The following is a 20,208-nucleotide window of genomic DNA, read 5'->3' as shown; positions in this document are numbered from 1 at the left end:
TGAGATGTGCAAGTGATGTCACTCACTCAGTGAGGATGTCTGAGTAGCATTTCAGAGGACGGCTCTAGCTATATATTAGTCTTTTTTAACCTTTGTAAATGTTTACACTGACTAAAAGGTCAGAGATCAAATGTTGGTGTTTTAGATGAGAAAATCTCTGATTTCTTACAATCTCAGGAAGATTTAATTTTAAGCAGAGCTGTACAGCTGGCCAGACAGGCTGAAGAGTGAAGGCAGATTAAGGCTTTTGTGCGAGATGTGAGGGAAATTTCTGAGAATGGCTCGATGAAGATGTTCAATTTGTGCATTCTAAACCTGAAAGTACAACAACCTGGGAAACATCCTGAAAAAGCACCAGCCTCCCTTTTCTAATGTTGCTGCTACAGAGGGGAGGAAGCCTTGTAGAATAAGGGATTATTAGTTATGGTAATAAGTTAGTGATGGGTAACAGTGACATCAGCAGTCATGTGCTAGAGACTCTGGAGAGCAGATGGAATAATCTGTATCCAAGCGAGATGTGAAACAAAAACAAAAATTGCTGGAAAAACTCAGCAGGTCTGACAGCGTCTGTGGAGAGAAAGACAGAGTTAACGTTTCGAGTCTGCACAGAAACCCTGGATAATGAAAACCAGTTTTGGAATGCTGACATTGAGTTAAAATGGGCATCTGGCTGAATTTAAACCAGACAAAGGAACAGGTGTCTCAGTGTTATCTGACAGAGTTTCACGACTGAATAAAGTTACTCTGCAAACTCTCTCTAAGCAATTTCAAGATGCAGGAGGTATCACAGTAAGAGCACAAGCGCTGATACTGAGTATTCTTCGCTACAATGGGACAAAGAGCATTGATACTGCATGACAAAAATAGAAATACCTGGAAAAACTCAGCAGGTCTGGCAGCATCGGTGGAGAAGAGCAAAGTTGACGTTTCGAGTCCTAAAACTCGAAACGTTAACTGTGTTCCTCTCCGCCGATGCTGCCAGACCTGCTGAGTTTTTCCAGGTATTTCTATTTTTGTTTTGGATTTCCAGCATCCGCAGTTTTTTGTTTTATCATTGATACTGTATGTCCTTCCAAATCAGTAGTGTTCTTTATTGAACAGACATGCTCGTGCAGTTTTGAATCTTCTCTACTCCCCAGCTGCAGCTGAGACTGAAGTTGGCCCATTAGGCAGTGGGCCAGTCTGTATTGCAGAAACACCATCTATCAGACCACAGGAGGAGGAGGATGCAGATCTTTCACTTCTCTGTGCAGGCAGGCGGAAGCAGCATGCACCAACAATGATGGCGACCCCCACTAGAGATGACTCGAGACCTTAATTTGTTTTTTCAGGAAAGAGTGCAAGAGAATAAAGCCACTGCAGAGCAGATGATTTATTGGAATTAGTAGTCCTGGACCTTACTACACTCTTTGACTTGTTAGGAAACCCATTGATTTGTGTATCTCTGTGGAGATTGTAACATTTAAGGGACATTTAAGGTTCCAATGCTGGTACAATGGTTTCTGCCTAGTAACAAGGGTGGAACCCACTTGGAGTGTTTTGATTGGTCCCCCAGGTCAGTTCAAGTATCAATGAAGAGCAGCTCAAGGGTCAGTCAATTTTAGTCGGTCAGTCAGTCAATTTTATTCAGTCATTCAGTCAGGCAGACAGTCAATTTTAGTCAGTTAATTTTAGTCAGTCAGTCAGTCAGGAGCAGGTGAAGAAGAAGGTGACTAGCTCCATGCGGATAAAGTGCTGCTGTTAGCCCTGGGAGCCATTTGGTAACTCTGTGCAGTTGGGGCTCAGATGAAGCTCCAGTAGCCATTTGCTCGTTCCGTGCTGTTGAGAGAGTTCAGCTTAGAAGAAGCTTTGGGAGCCATTGATAGTTCGGTCCAGTCAAGAGCTGGGGCTCCAAGAAATCCCAGGTGACTGGGTGTGTTCCAAAGCAGGGAGGAGAGGCTTCAGGCAGCAGAGGTGTTGTGGTGAGCAGTCTCCAGGTGGTCAGGGCTCGGGAGAAGTCCTGAGGAGCAAGCCCTGGAAGGGAGCGGTTGTTAAGGCAGTTGGAGTCGGAGCGGCTTTGAGAAAGTTCCGAGGTTAGATCTTTGAAAGTACAGGATTGGAATCCTTTGTGAAGAAGACAGAATTGAAAGAGATTGTGTAACTCACAGTGAATACGAACATTTGGGTAGGTTCTTGAGAAGTCCATTGGTTCCATCTGCCATTTATTCTGTAGTGAGGTGTGTTTGGCCATATTGGTCTGTTAATTCTCCTCAAGTTGATTCTGAGTGTTAATGTGTAGGATGGATATTGTAAATTGTTTTATCTTTCTGAACTTGTACAATACATTTGGTTTTTGTTTGTTTAAAACCTGTGGATTCTTGTGGCTTTATTCCAAAAGCAGGTGTCTTTAATCTCAACCTTTATCTACTTTAAACAAAATGTTACTGGTCCCTAACTGGACCGGTCCCCACGTCCCAGGGTCTGGCCAAGGATCGTTACAGACTCCACTGCCAATGATCATGAAGTCTTTATAAAAACAAAAAACTGCGGATGTTGGAAATCCAAAACAAAAACAGAAATACCTGGAAAAACTCAGCAGGTCTGGCAGCATCGGCGGAGAATAACAAAGTTGACGTTTCGAGTCCTCATGACCCTTCAACAGAAGTTCTGTTGAAGGGTCATGAGGACTCAAAACGTCAACTTTGCTCTTCTCCGCCGATACTGCCAGACCTGCTGAGTTTTTCCAGGTATTTCTGTTTTTATCATGAAGTCTTTGTTGTCTGTTTTGAGGAGAACCATCCTTTTATTGAAGAAGGTAATAAAGAGGTGAATTTGTTTACTTATTCCACTGAGCCCACCGATGACACATATCAACAACAGTAAGTAGCCAGCAAAAAGTTATCCAGGGAGAATGAGAAGCTTAACTCCAAATTGGATCAATCCGATCGTGAAAGTTCAGAGGTTATTAATCTGCACAATGTTAGCTGGAGCTCGCACTTGGATCTCATCAGTGAGCCCTGGGCACACTCAAGCTTTCTCTCAGTAAAGACACAGAGGCACAAAATACAGAGCTTCTACAGATGAAGAGTATCTTAGAAAAACTTAAAGTCAAGCATCAAATAGAGCTTGAAAATATTAAAATTGAACGGGAGTTGAAGAAGTCTAATTACCCAAAAGAGAATGCTGAATGAAAGCCCCAGCTATTACCCCAGCACTGCCAAGACACAGAGAGGGCTTTCCACATTAGAAATGGTGCAACCAAACAAAGTGAACCTGTTGCATTCCAGGAGTGGTTAAATGCTGTACCGCATCTAAGGAAATGACCATAGCATCGGATGAAAGAGCTAGCTACAGGGAAACTATCTGAAGAAGCACTGATACTAGCTGTCTTTCCTCTTACCGCTGAGACTCTTGTGGTAACAATGCCCAATGCTAAAGCAAACCTGCAGACCAGGATGATATGCTGGAACTTCCTATAGATCCAGGTGCAGGATTTTATTCCATTGTTGATGAAGGTGCAATCCTACTTTATTCTGCTGACCTCAAGATCTCATTGTCTGCAGTGGAGCAGCCACATGCTGAAGCAAGCATGGAAATGATAGCACTAACTACAGAAAGTGAAATCCCTACCCTAGAGAAGTCTTCCTTTCCTCGTATCCAGCTGTGTCTTCAGGATGTTCTTCGTTCTTCTTTTCATTGACCAGATTCATTCCTTATTCAGGTATTGAATGCTTCACTTTTTATTTTTTAACGGGATGTGGGTGTCACTGACTGGGCCAGCATTTATTGCCCATCCCTAGTTGCCCTTGAGAAGGTGGTGGTGAGCTGTCTTCTTGAACTGCTGCAGTCCATGTGGTGTAGGTACACCCACAGTGCTGTTAGGGGGGGAGTTCCAAGATTTTAACCCAGCGACAGTGAAGGAATGGCGATATATTTCCAAGTCAGGATGGTGAGTGACTTGGAGGGGAACCTCCAGGTGATGGTGTTCCCAACTATCTGCTGCCCTTGTCCTTCTAAATGGTAGTGGGTGTGGGTTTGGAAGGTGCTGTCGAAGAAGCCTTGGCGAGTTCCTGCAGTGCATCTTGTAGATGATACACACACTGCTGCTACTGTGTGTCGGTGGTGGAGGGAGTGAATGTTTGTGGATGTGGAGCCAATCAAGCGGGGCTGCTTTGTCCTGGATGGTGTCAAGCTTCTTGAGTGTTGTGGGAGCTGCACTCATCCAGACAAGTGGAGAGTATTCCATCCCACTCCCGACTTGTGTGTTATATCCTGAGACAAAACCAACATAACAGAACATGTAGGCCAGACCAGGAGATTTCTCTCCCGAAAGGACTTTAGTGAACCAGATGGTCAACAACCGTTTCTTAATCACGATTACTGAGACTAGCTTCAAATTCCAGATTCATTAATTGAATTGCCCTGGTGGGATTGGAATCTGTGTCCCCAGAGCATTAGTCGGGCCTCTGAATTACTAATTCAGGGAAATTACCACTAGGTCACTGCCTTTTCTGAAAGTTGGGGTGTGGGAATAAATTGGAGAGTTCTTTCAAAGAGCCAGTATGGAACAGACAGGCTGAATGTCCTCTTTCTGTGGTTCTATTTTAGGAACTGTCCTGGGATTAGACTTGAAAAGTACTTAATTGGCTTTTCTGGGCTGGACTGGACTGGACTGGACTGGGCTGGACTGGACTGGGCTGGACTGGACTGGGCTGGGATGGAATGGGCTGGGACGGATTGGACTGGACTGGAATGGGCTGGGTGGGAATGGGCTGGGTGGGAATGGGCTGGGATGGATTGTGCTGGGCTGGGCTGGGCTGGGCTGGAGTGGGCTGTGCTGGGTGGGAATGGGCTGGAGTGGGCTGTCCTGGGTGGGAATGGGCTGGGATGGATTGTGCTGTGCTGGGTGGGATTGGGCTGGGATGAGATGGGTAGGAATGAAATGGGTTGGAATGGGATTGGTGAAGCAGCCTCTGGTGGAGAGGTGAGGGTGAGGGGAAATGCCAGCCAGGTTGTTAGAATGACAGAAACCAGTTCCCACAAGCTCAGGACTGCTGAGGGTGTGATGAAGAATTGCCCTGCAGTATGCAAACATGCAGCTTGGCTGCGCTATAATTAATTACAGCGTCATTGACACTGGAATGGAGACTCTGTGCTGGAAAGTGCTGCAAGTGATGCTTTTTGTGATCAGTGTGTGTGAGGTTCCTGGGGTCAGAACTGGTGAATGTTGTCGGCATGAAAAACTGATTGCAGAGAGCCCTTTGTTACAGAACCACTGTACAGAATCCCATCATTGCAGGGTCAATCTGAAAGACCATTTATAACAACCTGTGAGGATTTCAGTGACTCACTCTCTGCTCCTTCTCAATACCGGTGGGTTAAACATGAAAAAAGTGAGAACAATTGGAGCACAAAGCTGCTATTAGGCATTGAGAAACTAGGGTAAGACCACAGTCAGTCTGGATTCACTCCCGACAGTGACAGGAACCACCTAGCATGAGACACAAAAAGGATCATTTTAAAATGTATTCGTTGACAGGATGTGGGTGTCACTGGCTGGGCCAGCATTCATGTGGTGTAGGTACACCCACAGTGCTTAGGGAGGGAGTGCCAGGATTTTGACCCAGCGACAGTGAAAGAACAACGATATATTTCCAAGTCAGGATGGCGAGTGGCTTGGAGGGAAACTTCCAGGTGGTGGTGTCCCCATCTATCTGCTGCCCTTGTCCTTCTAGATGGTAGTGGTCGTGGGTTTGGAAGGTGCTGTCGAAGGAGCCTTGGTGAGTCCCTGCAGTGCATCTTGTAGTTGGTACACACTGCTGCTACTGTGCGTCGGTGGTGGAGGGAGTGAATGTTTAAGGTAGTGGATGGGGTGCCAATCAAGCAGAGTGCTTTGTTTTGCATGGTTTCGAGCTTCTTGAGTGTTTTTGGAGATGCACTGATCCAGGCAAGTGGGGGAATAGCCTATCACACTCCTGACCTATCGTAGAATCATAGAAAGTGTACAGCACAGAAAGAGGCCACTTGGCGTATTATGTGTGCAAAGGCTGATAATTGACCCACCCAGCTTCATCCCACTTCCAGCATTTGGTCCTTAACCCTGCAGGTTATGGCACTTGAGGTGCATATCCAGACATCTTTTAAATGAGTTGAGGGTTTCTACCTCTACTACCCTCTCAGACAGTGAGTTCCAGACCCTGACCATCCTCTGGGTGCCTTGTAGATGGTGGACAGGCTTTGGGGAGTAGGGAGTGAGTTACTCGCTGCAGGATTCCTAGCCTCTGACCTGCTCTTGTAGCCACAGTATTTATATGGCTAGTCCAGTTTGGATTCTGGTCAATGGTAACCCCCAGGATGTTGATAGTGGGGGATTCAGTGATGGTAATGCCATTGAATGTCAAGGGACGATGGTTGGATTCCCTCTTGTTGGAGATGGTCATTGCCTGGCATTTGTGTGGCGCGAATGTTACTTGCCACTTGTCAGCCCAAGCCTGGATATTGTCCAGGTCTTGCTGCATTTGGACATGGACTGCTTCAGTATCTGAGGAGTTGTGAATGGTGCTGAACATTGTGCAATCATCAGCGAACATCCCCACTTCTGACCTTATGATGAAAGGAAAGTCATTGATGAAGCAGCTGAAGATGGTTGGGCCGAGGACACTACCCTGAGGAACTCCTGCAGTGATGTCCTGGAGCTGAGATGATTGACCTCCAACAACCACAACCATCTTCCTTTGTGCTGGGTATGACTCCAACCAGCAGAAAGGTTTCCCCCGATTCCCATTGACTCCAGTTTTGAGCCACACTTGGTCAACTGCTGCCTTGATGTTAAGGGCAGTTACTCTCACCTCACTTCGGGAGTTCAGCTCTTTTGTCCATGTTTGAACCAAGGCTGTAATGAGGTCAGGAGCTGAGTGGCCCTGGCAGAACCTAAACTGGGTGTCAGTGAGCAGGTTATTGATAAGCAAGTGTCGCTTGATAGCACTGTTGATGATCCCTTCTATCACTGTATTGATGATCAAGAGTAGACTGATGGGTGGTAATTGTCCAATTTGGATTTGCCCTGCTTTTTGTGTACAGGACATACCTGGGCAGTTTTCCACATAGTCGGGTAGATGTTGGCGTTGTAGCTGTACTGGAACAGCTTGCCTAGGGGCGCGGCAAGTTCTGGAGCACAAGTCTTCAGCACTATTGCTGAATATTGTCATGGCCCATAGCCCTTGCAGTATTGGGGGAGGTGATGGCATAGTGGTTTTGTCACTGGACTGGTATTCCAGACGACCCAGGGTAATGCTCTGGGGACCCGGGTTTGAATGCCACCATGGCAGACGGTGAAATTTAAATCTAATAAAAATCTGGAGTTAAAAGTCTAATGATCAACACAAAACCATTGCCGATTGTCATAAAACCCACCTGGTTCACTAATGTCCTTTAGGGAAGGAAATCTGTTGTCCTTACCTGGTCTGGCCTGCATGTGACTCCAGACCCACAGCAATGTGGTTGACTCTGAAATGCCCCCTGAACAGGGAAATTAGGGAAGGGTAATAAACGCTGGCCCGGACGGCATCCCATGAATGAATAAAACAAAACCAGTGCCTTCAGCTGTTTCTTTATATCAGGTGGAGTGAATTGAATTGGCTGAAGACTGGCATCTGTCAATAATTTGTGACAAAATTAATAGTCACATGGACAAATGCAGATTCCAAAAAGCCAGCTTAGATTTGTTAAGGGAAAATCATGTTTACCTAACTTGCTGGAGTTTTTTGATGAGGTAACAGAGAGGGTTGATAAGGCAATGCTGTTGATGTGGTGTACATGGACTTCCAAAAGGCGTTTGACACAGTGCCACACAACAGACTTGTAAGAAAATTGAATGAAAGGGACAATAGCAACGTGGATATACAATTGGCTGAGTGGCAGAAAACAGGGAGTAGTGGTGAATGGATGTTTTTTGGGCTGGAAGAAGGTTTGCAGGTGGAGTTTCCCAGGGGTCAGTGTTGGGATCCTTGCTCTTCCTGATATATATTAATGACCTAGACTGTGGTGTACAGGGAACAATTTCAAAATTTGCGGATGATACAAAACTTGGAAGCATTGTGAACCGTGAGGAGGATAATGTAGAACTTCAAAAGGACATAGGTTGGTGGAGTGGACAAATGGAGTTCAATGCAGAGAAATGTGAGGTGGTTCATTTTGGCAGGAAGAACATGGAGAGACAGTATGAAATAAAGGGTACCGCTCTAACGTGGGTGTGGGAGCAGGGTGTATATGTGCATAAGTCATTGAAGGTGGCAGGACAGGTGGAGAGAGCAGTTAATAAAGCAAATAGTATCCTAGGCTTTATTAATAGGGGCATAGAGTACAAGAGCAAAGAGGTTATGTTGAACTTGTATAAGTCACTATTTGGACATCAGCTAGAGTATTGTGTACAGTTCTGGGTACCACACTTTAGGAAGGATGTAAACGCATTGGAGAGAGTGCAGAAAGGATTCACGAGAATGGTTCCAGGGATGAGGAACTTCAGTTATGAAGGTAGATTGGAGAAGTTAGGACTGTTCTCCTTGGAGAAGAGAAGGTTGAGAGGTGATTTGATAAAGGTATTCAAAATCATGAGGGGTGTAGACAGAGTAGATGGGGAAAAACTGTTCCCACTCATGAAATGACTGAGAACAAGAGAGCACAGATTTAAAGTAATTAGTGAAAGAACCAAAAGTGACATGAGGAGAAACGTTTTCATTCAGCGAGTGGTTAGAGTCTAGAATGCTCTGCCTGACATCAGACCAGGGGGAGTCATTCAAAAAGGAAATAGTGAAAGTTCAGGGTCAACATGTTCCCGTAAAGGTGACGGGTGGGACCAACAAGTCCAGGGAACCCTGGATGTCAAGGGATATAGAGGATTGGATAAGGAAAAAAAGGAGGTTTATTGCAGATATAGAGGGCTGAAAACAGCAGAAGCCCTAAAGGAGGATAGAAAGTGCAGGGTGGGGTACTTAAAGTAATTAGGAGAGCGAAGAGGGGGCATGAAAAAACACTGGCGGGCACGATAAAGGAAAATCCCAAGGCATTTTATAAATATATTAAGGGCAAGAGGATAGATAACTAAGGAAAGAGTAGGACCCATTAGGGACCAAAGTGGCAATCTGTGCGTGGAGCCGGAGGACATAGGTGAGGTTTTAAATGATTACTTTTCATCTGTGTTCACTATGGAGAAATATGATGTAGGTGTAGAAATCAGGGAGAGGGACTGTAATATACTTGAACAAGTTAACATTGAAGGGGAGAGGGTATTTGCGGCTTTAGTGGGTTTAAAAGTGGATAAATCCCCGGGCCCAGATGTGATATATCCCAGGCTGCTGTGTGAGGCAGGGGAGGAGATTGCAGGGGCTCCGACACTAATCCTCTCTGGCCACGGGAGAGATGCCAGTGGACTGGAGGACAGCGAAAGTGGTATCATTATTCAAGAAGGGTAGTAGGGATAAACCAGGTAATTACAGGCCAGTGAGTCTAACATCAGTGGTAGGGAAACTACTGGAAAAAAATTCTGAGGGACAGGGTTAATCTCCATTGGAGAGGCAGGGATTACTCAGGGATAGTCAGCATGGCTTTGTCAGGGGGAGGTCATATCTAACAAATTTGATTGAATTTTTCAAGGAGGTGACTAGTTATGTAGATGAGGGTAGTGTAGTTGATGTAGTCTACATTGACTTCAGTAAGGTTTTTGACAAGGTCCTGCATGGGAGAACGGTCAAGAAGATAAGAGCCCATGGGATCCAGGGCAATTTAGCAAATTGGATCCAAAATTGGCTTAGTGGCAGGAGGCAGAGGGTGATGGTCGAAGGTTGTTTTTGCGATTGGAAGCCTGTGATGAGTGGTGTACCACAGGGATCGGTGCTGGGACCCTTGCTGTTTGTAGCGTACATTAATGATTTAGACGTGAATACAGGAGGTATGATCAGTAAGTTCGCATATGACACGAAAATTGGTGGTGTCGTAAATAGTGAGGAGGAAAGCCTTAGATTACAGGATGATATAGATGGGCTGTTAAGATGGGCAGAGCAGTGGCAAATGGAATTTAATCCTGAGAAGTGTGAGGTGATGCATTTTGGGAGGACTAACACAGCAAGGGAATACACAATGAATGGTAGGACCCTAGGAAGTACAGAGGATCAGAGGGACCTTGGTGTATATGCCCATAGATCCCTGAAGGCAGCAGCACAGGTAGATAAGGTGGTTAAGAAGGCATATGGGATACTTGCCTTTATTAGCCGATGCATAGAATATAAGAGCAGGGAGGTTATGTTGGAGCTGTATAAAATGCTAGTTAGGCCACAGCTGGAGTACTGTGTGCAGTTCTGGTCACCACACTATAGGAAGGATGTGATTGCACTGGAGAGGGTACAGAGGAGATTCACCAGGATGTTGCCTGGGCTGGAGCGTTTCAGCTATGAAGAGAGACTGGATAGACTAGGATTGTTTTCCTTAGAGCAGAGAAGGCTGAGGGGGAATCTGATAGAGATATACAAAATTATAAGGGGCATAGATCGGGTAGATAGGAAGAAACTTTTCCCCTTAGTGGAGGTGTCAATAACCAGGGGGCATAGATTTAAGGTAAGGGGCAGGAGGTTTAGAGAGGATTTGAGGAAAAATTTTTTCACCCAGAGGGTGGTTGGAATCTGGAACACTCTGCCTGAGAGGGTGGTAGAGGCAGGAACCCTCACAACATTTAAGAATTATTTAGATGAGCACTTGAAACGCCATAGCATACAGGGCTACGGGCCAAGTGCTGGAAAATGGGGTTAGAATAGATACGGGCTTGATGGCTGGCACGGACATGATGGGCTGAAGGGCCTGTTTCTGTGTTGGATAACTCTATGACTCTATGAGAGGGTAGTAGAGACAGGTGCAATTGAAGGATTCAGAAGGGAATGAGATTGTGATCTGATAAGGAAGAATGTGCAGGGTTACAGGAAGAAGGCAGGGGAATGGCACTAGGTGAATTGCTCATTCGGAGAGCAGGTGCAGGCATGATGGGCTGAATGGCCCCCTTCTGCGCTGTAACAATTCTGTAAAATTCTGTGATCCTGTGATTCTGGGGGCCTCCCGAGGAGACCGAGGTGGATCATCCATTCGGCACTTCTGGCTGAAGATTGTTGCAAATGCTTCAGCCTTATCTTTTGCACTGATGTGCTGGGCTCCCCCATCAGTCTAGCAGCTATGTCATTTAGCACTCGGCCAGCTCAGTCAGTAGTGGTGCTACCAATTCACTCTGGGTGATGGACATTGAACTCCCCCACCCAGAGTACATTCTGTGGCCTTGCCACCCTCAGTGCTTCCTCCAAGTGATGTTCAACATGGAGGAGCACTGATTCATCAGCTGAGGGAGGGCGGTACAGGGTAATCAGCAGGAGGTTTCCTTGCCCATGTTTGACCTGATGCCATGAGACTTCATGGGGTCCGGAGTCAATGTTGAGAACTCCCAGGGCAGCTCCCTCCCGACTGTATACCACTGTGCCGCCACCTCTGCTGGGTCTGTCCTGCCGGTGGGACAAGACATACCCAGGGATGGTGATGGTGGTGTCTGGGACATTATCTGTAAGCTATGATTCCGTGAGAATGCCTATGTCAAGCTGTTGCTTGACTAGTCTGAGAGACAGCTCTCCCAATTTTGGCACTAGCCCCCAGATGTTAGTAAGGAGGACTTTGCAGGGTCAACAGGGCTGAGATTGCCATTGTCATTTCCGGTGCCAAGGTCGATGCCGGGTGGTCCGTCCGGTTTCATTCCTTTGAGCCTTTTTAGCGGTTTGACATAACTGAGCGGCTTGTTAGGGCATTTAAGAGCCAACCACATTGCTGTGGGTCTGGACTCACATGTAGACCAGACCAGGTAAGGACGGCAGATTTCCTTCCCTGAAGGACAGTGAACCTAATTTGGACTTTCTCTCTTTTTGTCCATTTACTTCTCTGCTCTTCCGAAGGTGCTGATATTTCCTGGGTATGATGGGACAGGTGCCATCCTCCCTCAGCTATTCAACCCAGGGGGCCATTTGTCAAGTGACAGTCAGAGCCAATGGGTGATTGGACTGAGCCAGTTTGGATTCTATCCAAATTGAGCACTGCCACAGGCAGTGACCTCAGGATAAACCTTTCAGCTACTTATCAATAACCATTCCGTGAAGTTGGGAGTGGCTGTTCACTGTTCAGCTCCATCCACTACTGCTCCAGTAATGAACCTACCTGCACCAGCCTGAAGCAGCTCTCGTATCCAACCTTATCACTGGGAAGGAAGAGAGGAGGAGGAGGAGACATTTCAGCCCCTCGAGCCTGTTCCATCATTCAATTAGATCATGGCTATTCTGCATCTTAACTCCATTTACCTGCCTTGCCTCCTTAACCCTTAATACCCTTAACTAACAAGATCTAGGTTTTGAAATCTTCAACTGACAGTGCTTTTGGAGGGATGGTTCCAGATTTCGACAATCCTTTTTGTAGATAAGCAGGAGGGGACACAAATGCTAAGATAAACGTTGTTCGGAAACATGGGAATAAAAGGGGTCAATATGTAATCTAAAAGCATGATAGAATCTCGTGCATTTGCATTCTATACTCGATTGCTAAAGCTGGTGTCCTGAGATAAGCAGCTGTACACTTCTCACATACCAGGCGTGGGGACTGTGCAACTGCTTGTGGCTTCAATAAACTGGGTCCACTGACCTTGAACAAAGGGGGAGGGGAAAGAAAAATGGATATAAATATATATTGCAGTCCAGGGAGGTAAGCTGCACAGCTAACAAAGATAACAAAGCTATAAGAACCAGCCACTTTGTAGCCAGTCCTGCAGCCAGAATGCATTCAACTTAAAAGAAGCCAACATTTGAAAGCACACAGTGAAAGTTAATCTGTGAGGTCTTGGCTCAGCAAGAAGATGCTTTAAAAGCGATAGATACTCTGAGGCGCCAGAACATCAGTCACTTGGGGGTCGAGCCCTGTAGCTAGTCCTTCAGCAAGAACGCATTCAACTTAGATTACAGGAGGATATAGATGGGCTGGTCAGATGGGCTGATCAGTGGCAAATGGAATTTAATCCGGATAAGTGCGAGGTGATGCACTTGGGCAGGACAAACAAGGCACGGGAATACATGATGAATGGTAGGACCCTGGGAAGCACCGAGGACCATAGAATCACAGAATCACACAGTGCAGAAGAGGCCCTTCGGCCCATCGAGTCTGCACCGACACGTGAGAAACACCTGACCTACCTACCTAATCCCATTTACCAGCACTTGGCCCATAGCCTTGAATGTTATGACGTGCCAAGTGATCATCCAAGTACTTTTTAAAGGATGTGAGGCAACCCGCCTCCACCACCCTCCCAGGCAGCACATTCCAGACTGTCACCACCCTCTGGGTAAAAACGTTTTTCCTCACATCCCCCCTAAATCTCCTGCCCCTCACCTTGAACTTATGTCCCCTTGGGACTGACCCTTCAACTAATGGAAACAGCTGCTCCCTATCCACCCTGTCCATGCCCCTCATAATCTTGTACACCTCGATCAGGCCGACCCTCAGTCTTCTCTGCTCCAACGAAAATAACCCAAATCTATCCAGCCTCTCTTCATAACTTAAATGTTTCATCCCAGGGAACATTCTGGTGAATCTCCTCTGCACCCCCTCCAGTGCAATCACATCCTTCCTATAATGCGGTGACCAGAACTGCACACAGTACTCCAGCTGTGGCCTCACTAAGGTTCTATACAACTCCAACATGACCTCCCTACTTTTGTAATCTATGCCTCGATTGATAAAGGCAAGTGTCCCATATGCCTTTTTCACCACCCCACTAACATGCCCCTCTGCCTTCAGAGATCTATGGACACGCATGTCAAGGTCCCATTGTTCCTCAGAACTTCCTAGTGCCATGCCATTCATTGAATACTTCCTTGTCAAATTACTCCTTCCAAAGTGTATCACCTCACACTTTTCAGGGTTAAATTCCATCTGCCACTTATCTGCCCATTTGACCATCCCATCTATATCTTCCTGTAGCCCAAGACACTCAACCTCACTGTTAACCACCCGGCCAATCTTTGTGTCATCTGCAAATTTACTAATCCTACCCCTCACATAGTCATCTATGTCGTTTATATAAATGACAAATAATTGGGGACCCAGCACAGATCCCTGTGGTACGCCACTGGCTACTGGCTTCCAGTCACTAAAACATCCTTCTGTCATCACCCTCTGTCTCCTACAACTAAACCAATTTTGAATCCACCTTATCAAATTACCCTGTTGTTGCCTGGGCTGGAGAGTTTTAGTTATGAGGAGAGATTGGATAGATTGGGGTTATTTTCCCTGGAGCAGAGGAGATTGAGGGTGGACATGATTGAGGTGTATAAAATTGAGGGGCATAGATAGGGTAGGCAGGAAGGAACTTTTCCCCTTGTTGGAGGGATCAATAACCAGGGGGTATAGATTTAAGGAAAGGGGCAGGAGGTTTAGAGGGGATGTGAGGAAGAATTTTTTCACCCAGAGGGTGGTGGGAATCTGGAACTCGCTGCCTGAAAGGGTGGTTGAGGCAGAAACCCTCATAACATTTAAGAAGTATTTGGATGTGCACTTGTGATGCCATAGCATACAAGGCTATGGGCCTAGTGCTGGAAAATGGGATTAGAATAGTTAGGTACTTGTTTGACTGGCACTGACTTGATGGGCCGAAGGGCCCTTTTCTGTGCTGTTATGACTCTATCTCCATATGCAATAACAATTTGTAATTATGAAGCACCTCTAATGCAGTAAAACATCCAAAGACACGTCACGGGAGCATTATCAAACAACAACTGAAACCAAGTCAAAGAAACATCAGCTCACCAAAGGTTTGTCAAAGAGCAATATTTTAAGCAGAGATTTAAAGGACAGAGAGGTAGAAAGGTGGAGGGGCTTATGGAGGGCATTCCACAGGATAGGGCATCAGCACCTGCAGGCACGTCTGCCAATGACACAGAGATTTCGGAGGGTTGTAGGATTGGAGGAGGTTACAGAAACAGGGAAGGCGCGAGGCCATGGAGACATGGAAACAAGGATGAAAATTTGAAATCAAGGCAATTGCAGACCAGGAGCCAGGGTCGCGTATCGAGCACAGGGGTGATGGGTTAAAGGGACTTGGTGCAAGTTGGGATATGGGCAGCAGAGTTTTGGATGAGCTGAGGTTTACAGAGGGCACAAGATGGGAGAGTGGGCAAGAAAGCATTGGAATTGTCTGGTCTAGAGGAAACAAAAGCATGGATGAGGGTGTCAGCAGGAACTGAGCTAAGGCAGGGCTGAGACAATTGATGTTATAAAGTGGATATGGGGTTGGAAGCCCAACAGAGAGTCAACTCGGATCACAGTCTCCGCTCCACTGACCCTGGGTTCCTCCTATATCCCAGAGAATGCTCATTTGGCTGTGACCTCCTGTAGATTCTGCTCTTCTGCAGTTCACCATTAACTGTTCTTGTTCATCTGCTGGGTTAATGAGGCAGAGCCAAACAGACTCTCTCCCAGTTTAAACCTTCATTGAGCAATCTGTTATGTTTTCCTCCTTTGTTATGGAATATTTGACTTTTACCCACTTTGTTTTTGGGCTAAATGGGTAAGTTTCCCCTTTGTTGTTATGGGGGATTTGGGGAATTGCCCTCATGAGGGTGATTCGACTTAGTTCCTCCCTCATGTTGCACCTATCCACTTTCCCTGAAGTGCCTGTATTTCCTGCTGGGAATAGACAGTCTGTATCAACATTGCTGATAACCCCTGCAGTCAGTCACAGGAGGGGACAGATACCACCTAGACTTGTTGCTCGCTCCCTCTCGTCACTGGAACATCTCACCCCAGAATAATCCAAACCTCCATCCTCACTCATTGGTGTTCAAGGATAGCAGCATCACACTGATAAAATCGTAGAACGATACAGCACAGAAGGAGCCCATTCGGCCTATTGTGCCTGCGCCAGCTCTTTGATAAAAGCTATCCAATTAGCCCCACTTCCCTGGCTCATTCCCCATAGGCCTACAAATTTTCCCCCTTCAATTGTCCCCCCTTTTGATAGTTATTATTGAACCTGCTTCCACCCTCCCTTTCATGCAGCACATTCCGATCACAACAACTCGCTGCGTAAAAAAACCTAATCTCTTCTCCCCTCTGGTTCTTTTGCCATTTATCTGAAATCTGTGCCATTTGGATATTAACCCTCCTGCCACTGGAATAGCTTCTCCCTATCTACTCTATCAAAACCCGTTCTAATTTTGAACACCTGTATTAAACACCTTGAAAATGATCAGCTGTTGAATTGTTGAATAGAGATTCGATTGCACAAGGCAAGCAGCACAGTTCAGTGCAATACTCTCAATTTATTCACCTCTGCACTGTATTCATCAAGTTAACATTGAAATATCTGATTAAACCACAAGTGAGATATCAAATATCAGATTAAAATAAAATTGATTTTATCTCTTGTATTTGATTTTAATCAGAGCTGCGATCAGCACAAAATGAATTGTGTGCTGAGTGGTGTACTGTCGAAGGGATTGTACTTATCCAGGTCAAAGCAGCTCCAAGACTTTACCTGGCCATTTATGATTACGGTTTTTGATATCAATATTCTGCTCATGGAATTGAAAGATGTTGGTTCAGGCAAATAGACTGTATGTGTACCAGAATAGTACAAACATTACTTAAACCATAGAGAGCACAGATTAAACTGGAACTCCCTCTCCACTGTCTCCATCAAACACTCCCAGAAGAGGTACAGCACAGGGTTAGATACAGAGTAAAGCTCCCTCTACACCGTCCCCATCAAACACTCCCAGGACAGGTACAGCACAGAGTTAGATACAGAGTAAAGCTCCCTCTACACGGTCCCCATCAAACACTCCCAGGACAGGTACAGCACGGGCTTATAGACAGAGTAAAGCTCCCTTTACACTGTCCCCATCAAACACTCCCAGGACAGGTACAGCACGGGGTTAGATACAGGGTAAAGCTCCCTCTGCACTGTCCCCATCAAACACTCCCAGGACAGGTACACCACGGGGTTAGATACAGAGTGATGCTCCCTCTACACTGTCCCCATCAAACACTCCCAGGACAGGTACAGCACGGGGTTAGATACAGAGTAAAGCTCCCTCTACACTGTCCCCACCAAACACTCCCAGGACAGGTGCAGCACGGGGTTAGATACAGAGTAAAGCTCCCTCTACACCGTCCCCATCAAACACTCCCAGGACAGGTACAGCACGGGGTTAGATACAGAGTAAAGCTCCCTCTACACTGTCCCCATCAAACACTCCCAGGACAGGTACAGCATGGGGTTAGATACAGAGTAAAGCTCCCTCTACACTGTCCCCATCAAACACTCCCAGGACAGGTACAGCACAGGGTTAGATACAGGGTAAAGCTCCCTCTCCACTGTCTCCATCAAACACTCCCAGGACAGGTACAGCACGGGGTTAGATACAGGGTAAAGCTCCCTCTGCACTGTCCCCATCAAACACTCCCAGGACAGGGACAGCACGGGGTTAGATATAGAGTGATGCTCCCTCTACACTGTCCCCATCAAACACTCCCAGGACAGGTACAGCACGGGGTTAGATACAGAGTAAAGCTCCCTCTACACTGTCCCCATCAAACACTCCCAGGGCAGGTACAGCAAGGGGTTAGATACAGAGTAAAGCTCCCTCTACACCATCCCCATCAAACACTCCCAGGACAGGTACAGCACGGTGTTAGATACAGAGTAAAGCTCCCTCTACACTGTCCCCATCAAACACTCCCAGGACAGGTACAGCATGGGGTTAGATACAGAGTAAAGCTCCCTCTACACTGTCCCCATCAAACACTCCCAGGGCAGGTACAGCACGGGGTTAGATACAGAGTAAAGCTCCCTCTACACTGTCCCCATCAAACACTCCCAGGACAGGTACAGCACGGGGTTAGATACAGAGTAAAGCTCCCTCTACACTGTCCCCATCAAACTCTCCCAGGACAGGTACAGCACGGGGTTAGATACAGAGTAAAGCTCCCTCTACACTGTCCCCATCAAACACTCCCAGGACAGGTACAGCACGGGGTTAGATAAAGAGTAAAGCTCTCTCTACACCGTCCCCATCAAACACTCCCAGGGCAGGTACAGCACGGGGTTAGATACAGAGTAAAGCTCCCTCTACACTGTCCCCATCAAACTCTCCCAGGACAGGTACAGCACGGGGTTAGATACAGAGTAAAGCTCCCTCTACACCGTCCCCATCAAACACTCCTAGGACAGGTACAACACGGGGTTAGATACAGAGTAAAGCTCCCTCTACACTGTCCCCATCAAACACTCCCAGGACAGGTATAGCACGGGGTTAGATAAAGAGTAAAGCTCTCTCTACACCGTCCCCATCAAACACTCCCAGGGCAGGTACAGCACGGGGTTAGATACAGAGTAAAGCTCCCTCTACACCGTCCCCATCAAACACTCCTAGGACAGGTACAACACGGGGTTAGATACAGAGTAAAGCTCCCTCTACACTGTCCCCATCAAACACTCCCAGGACAGGTACAGCACGGGGTTAGATAAAGAGTAAAGCTCTCTCTACACCGTCCCCATCAAACACTCCCAGGTCAGGTACAGCACGGGGTTAGATACAGAGTAAAGCTCCCTCTACACTGTCCCCATCAAACACTCCCAGGGCAGGTACAGCACGGGGTTAGATACAGAGTAAATCTCCCTCTATACAATCTCCATCAAACACTCCCAGGACAAGTACAGCATGGGGTTAGATACAGAGTAAAGCTCCCTCTACACCGTCCCCATCAAACACTCCCAGGACAGGAACAGCATGGGGTTAGATACAGAGTAAAGCTCCCTCTACACTGTCCTCATCAAACATTCCCAGGACAGGTATAGCACGGGGTTAGATACAGAGTAAAGCTCCCTCTACACCTTCCTATCAATATAGTTCAGCTTTAACCTCGGGTGACTATAATGTATTTTACATTTTTCCATTCCTGATACCAGCCAACCTGTGGCATTTTTGAGTGAAATTGCCAATTTAACGTTAAATTAGATGAAAATAAAGGACTGTTCATGCCCACTCAGAACAGACTTGACATTTGGAACTCATTTCAGATTGTCAGCTGTTTACTTCATCTCTGAGCAGCTGTATGAGACACAGTGATAGTGCTTGGTCTGAGGTCAGACTACACACTCCACACACACTCAGCACACACACAGCACAAATTCAAACAGCAAATTTCCCCCTTAAATTACAAAACATGGTTAGTCTATTTTAGATGCTTTAATTCCTCAACTTTTCTTCCATATTCATGCGGCTGAAGTAATCCAGTTCTTGCTCCTCTCCTGCCAGGGCTTGAGTACAGCAGCAAGGAAATATTCTCTCAGCCGAGGCTGCTCCATTATTTCCCATTCACGCTCTAGCTGAATTCAGCAGGAATTATTGCAGAATAGCTTTTATACAAAGGTGAAACAAATTCAAACCATTTCAAACTTACTACCCTCCCCCCATATCCCTTGATCCGCACCTACCCACCTTCTCCCCATATCCCTCAATCCCACCTTCCGGCCTTTTCCCTCAATCCCACTGACCCACCATCTCATCGTCTAATGTCTATATTGATATTAGGGAGTTGAATCTTTAATCAAGGTGAATGTTTTTCAATTCCCTTTATAATCTTACAAATTTGAATCAGGCCAGTCACATTCCAAAGATCACTTTTTTTTTCTCATCTCTATATCCCTTCTCCAGAGCAGTGATGTCCCGACTTTAATACATGAGCAGGAGTGAGAGGTTTTGATCGAGAAAATAGAGAGAGACAACTTATGCTGATACAGCACCTTTAACCAGAATGAAACATTCTAAGGTGCTTCATAGGAACATTATAACACAAAGTATGACACTGAACCACATAAAGAGACATTAGATGAGATCACCAAAAGCTTGGTCAAAGAGGACGATTTTAAGGAGTTTCAAAAAGGAGGGAAGTGAGTTCAAGAGGTGGAAGGTTTAGGGAGGGAATTCCAGAGCTTGGGGCCCAGTCAACTGAATGCGCGGCCAACAATGGTGGAGTGATTAATATTGGGGATGCTCAAGAGGCCAGAATTAGAGGAGCACAGTGGATCTCAGTGGATTGTGGGGCTGGAGGAGCTTACAGAGATAGGGAGGGGTGAGGTTATGGAGGGGTTTGAAAGCAAAC

General features: G+C 46.3%; 1 protein-coding gene across 3 annotated transcripts in view; it reads right to left on the bottom strand.

Moving 5' to 3' along the window:
• Positions 1–20,208, bottom strand: part of LOC144691862 (cell adhesion molecule 2-like) — a 561,087-nt gene that overhangs the window by 332,601 nt on the left and 208,278 nt on the right. The window lies entirely within an intron of this gene.

This window comes from Cetorhinus maximus, chromosome 16 (assembly GCF_964194155.1).
Source record: "Cetorhinus maximus chromosome 16, sCetMax3.hap1.1, whole genome shotgun sequence".
Classification (NCBI taxonomy): domain Eukaryota; kingdom Metazoa; phylum Chordata; class Chondrichthyes; order Lamniformes; family Cetorhinidae; genus Cetorhinus; species Cetorhinus maximus.
The sequence above is the reverse complement of the archived record's forward strand: the minus strand, read 5'-3'. Positions and strand labels throughout refer to the sequence as shown.